This window comes from Dendrobium catenatum, unplaced genomic scaffold, assembly GCF_001605985.2.
Source record: "Dendrobium catenatum unplaced genomic scaffold, ASM160598v2 fragScaff_scaffold_806, whole genome shotgun sequence".
NCBI lineage: Eukaryota > Viridiplantae > Streptophyta > Magnoliopsida > Asparagales > Orchidaceae > Dendrobium > Dendrobium catenatum.
In genome coordinates, this window is record NW_021319268.1 from 22,275 (window position 1) to 26,447 (window position 4,173).

The window sequence follows — 4,173 nt, forward strand, 5'->3', positions numbered from 1 at the left end:
AAAAAAAAAAAAAAAAAAAAAAAAATGTACAACATCGCAGCGCTGTATATCCGAGTTCCCCAATGCTGAACGACAGAGAGTAAAGCACTGTAGTAGCATAAGTACAGTGCTAAACAGGATCAAGACAAAGGTTCTAGAGTCGTAGCTCTCCAAATTGTGCCACAGCGATGCAAGGCAAACTGGATTATTTTCTTTCTCATTTTTCTGAAGGGTTGAGTCCCTTCGGGTTATTTTACTTGACTTTCTCTTGTATTTTGATAGTGTATTTGACTTTGTTGGGGAAGATGAGAAGTAAACACTACAATGACGGAACAAGTAAGAAAGTTAAAGCAATAGAAAAGTAAAGGACACCAATGTCGGAGATCCTTGCAGTTTTGGCACTAGGGGAAGTCTTAGAAGACTGGATGCTTGACAAGAATCGGAGGGCATTAACATTGAGGGGGTAAGTGCTAATATTATTTAGTGGATGCATTTTTCTCTGAACAATCAAAGGAGCCTAAATCGCCAGAACGTGGAGCATGCATGATCTTGCGTTTTGGACTGATTTTAAAAGTGTATTATTCCACTACAGGTTAATTTTTTGATGGAGACGCGGATATGCTATGCTGGCCTGGCAGAACACTTGAGCTAAGAGGACTACCACTACTTGTTATTCCCTGAGGATTTCCCTTTCTGTTATGCATAGGACTAGTATTTACTTTCCAGCTGTCCCTCTATTTTTAGTTTCGTTAATTTAATCTTTTCGTTAAAGCTTGGTAGAAGAGAGAAGATGAGGAATTTTGTTAATTTTTCACCTAAGTAATACAAGTTACCTGCAGGGAACTCCACTGTTCCATTGCATTTTCCTTTTCAGTGTCTTCTTCGTGTTTTTCCGCTTTTCATCTCTTTTGGTATCAGAGCTAGTGTTAGCGACAATGGCGGAGAGTAGCCAACCCAGGGCAGACGGCGATCGGAGCCTGGAGGCGTTGTGGGAAACGAAAAAGCAAACCTCCAAGCAATTGGAGGAGCTCATTAATAACTTTGCAAGATTCGCGGATGAAATGCGCGATGAAATGTGCCAAGCCCGGATATCTACCAATCCAGTAGTGCACCCGGCAATCCCGGCAACCATACCGGCACACAGGCAAGTTTTATGAGGATAACACGTTCCGATTCGGCGTCCTCCTCCTTTCCTAGAAGTCACGGATTCAGAGCTTGACGCCATTTCGGAGGAAGAACCGTCGGATGCGGAGGAGGAGCATCTGCAACCCAGAGCGGAGAGGTTGAGAAGACCACGCCCAATGAGAACAGAACATGAAGGTATGCGCATTAAACTTGACATTCCTTTTTTTGAAGGGAGGTTGCATATAGAAGATTATTTAGATTGGGAGGCGGCGGTCGAAAATTTCTTCGAGTATTTAGAGATTCCGCTGGCCAAACAAGTCAAGTACGTGGCATGCTGACTAAAAGGAGGAGCTAGCGCATGGTGGATGCAAGTTCTACAAACTCGTAGGAGGGAAGGAAGAGGGGCGGTGCGAAGTTGGAGTCGCATGAAGCAATTAATGAGGCAACATTTTTTACCCACGGATTATGAGCAGCTCTTGTACATTCAATACCAACACTGTCAGCAGAGTAATCGCTCGGTCAGTGACTATACCGAGGAATTCTATAGGCTTAGTGCTTGCAACAACCTCTTGGAATCTAAAAACTAATTGGTGGAAAGGTACATCGGCGGTATGAAAGAAGGAATTCGGGATAAGTTAGAGCTCAATAGGTTTGGACTCTTTCCCAGGCTGTGAATTTCGCTCTTAATGCGGAAGTCCAACTGCAAAAGGGGTATAAATTGAATGCCGCATGGAGGACATTCCCGGAAGTTAATTATAGCAATTATAAGACGGGAGGAATGCAAGCAAAGGACCTTCTGTCCAGCTCCAATCCACCGAGATCCGTAGAAGTGAAGTTGCCTACAGAAGACAAACTACCATTCAGACCGCGGACGACAGGAGGTCGCGAGAACCCTTATGCCAAACTGTCAAACATCAAATGCTTTCGATGTCTACAACCTGGTCATAAATCTAATGAATGCCCCACTCGACATCAGGCTCAACTTATTGAAGGAGACGAAGGTGGAGAGCTGGAAGAAAATGCATTGGAGGGTAACGAGGGCTGCAAAGAGATTGAAGCAGATACCAAAGAGCCAGTGATTTGCGTGGTGGAAAAGCTGCTCATTGCCCCGCGGAAACCCATTGTTAATCAACGGCATGGCCTTTTTCATTCCAAATGCACAATCAGTGGAAAGTGTGTAATGTCGTGATCGACAGCGGGTGTACAGAAAATATTATATCCAAGGGGGTGGTACAAGCTCTGCAGCTCAAAGTTTCAAAAAACCCAAATCCATATAAAATTGGATGGATTAAGAAGGGATCGGAATTTACAGAACTGAGCTGTGCAAGGTGACCTTATCAATTGGCAAAAGTTATTTGTGTCAAGTCTCTTGCGATGTCCTAGACATGGATGTCTGCCACCTAATTTTGGGAAGGCCGTGGCAATATGACAATGGGGCTGTGCACGACGGCGAGCCAACACTTATACCCTTGAGTGGAAAGGGAAACAGATTAAACTCTTACCTGCTAGTGCTGCAACACCCTCGCCGTTAGCTACTCACAGCCTCATCTTTGCCAGGATTGTGTCCGGTCAAGCTCTCTTGAGGGACCAAGAAGGCTCTCATTCCTTGCTGGCCTTGGTGGCGCAGGGGCCCGGGTTGGAAGAGAATAATGTGATCCATCCAACCATTCAAGCTCTACTTCAAGAATTCAATGATGTTACTGCACCAGAATTGCAGCCGTCACTACCGAATCATCCCCACTACCGAATGAGTCCGAAGGAGCATGCGATCTTGGGTCAGATTGTCCAAGAGCTATTACAAAAACAATTCATACAGCCAAGTCTTAGTCCTTTTGCGGTACCGGCACTCATTGTTCCGAAGAAAGACGGAAAATTGAGACTGTGCATTGTCAGTCGTGCGATAAACCGCATCACCGTCAAATATAGGTTCCCAATACCCCGGATCAATGACCTCTTGGACAAGCTCACGAGAGCCACGGTTTTCTCCAAATTAGATCTCCGGAGTGGTTATCATCAGATCCGCATTCATCTTGGAGACGAATGGAAGACCGCTTTCAAGACAGTCGAGGGCTTATTCGAATGGCGGGTCATGCCTTTTGGGCTTTGCAACGCTCCATCTACATTCATGCGGCTAATGCACGACATCCTCAAGCCTTATTTAGATAAGTGTTGTATTGTATATTTCGATGATATACTTATTTACAGCTCATCTTTTGTAGAGCATGTAGATCAGTTGAAGGCCATCTTCGGAACATTACGCAACCACCAATTGCTTATCAATCTGGATAAGTGCGAGTTTGTCGCTCCTAAGATTCAATTTTTGGGATTCGTTTTATCCACTGAAGGGATACAGACCTCACCTCAAAAGATTTCGGCCATTCAAAAATGGACGAACCCCAAGTCCATCACGGATGTGAGGAGCTTCCATGGCTTGGCCAATTACTATAGGCGCTTCATAAAAGGATTTGGGGAGATCACGGCACCCATCACCAACTGTCTTAAGTCTTCAAAATTTTCTTGGGGGCGGGAAATACAGCATAGTTTTGAGTTGATAAACGCAGCGTTAAGTTTAGCTCCAGTTTTAGCCTTCCCCGATTTCAACAAAGCCTTTCAAGTAGACATGGATGCGTCCTCCATCGGAGTCGGAGTTGTTTTGTCCCAAGACGAAAAACCGGTGGAGTAATTCAGTGAAACATTAAGTGCCGCACGTCAGAAGTGGTCGGCATATGAACAGGAATTATACGCTGTCGTACGTGCGCTTAAACAATGGGAGAATTATCTATTGCACATAGATTTTGTTTTGTGTAGCGACAACCACGCCCTGCAATATATTAACAGTCATAAAAATGTTAACAGGATGCACGCCCGCTGGATAGTTTTTTTTCAGCGATTCAATTTTGTGATCAAACATAAGGATGGGAGGATTAACATAGTCGTCGATGCTTTAAGTCATCATTCTGCCCTCTTGGTCCGCCTGCAAATGGAGATCACGGGGCTGCAGACCTTACAGGAGTTATATGCCGCGGACACTGATTTTTCCAAGATATGGGAAATGTGCAAGGCGGGACA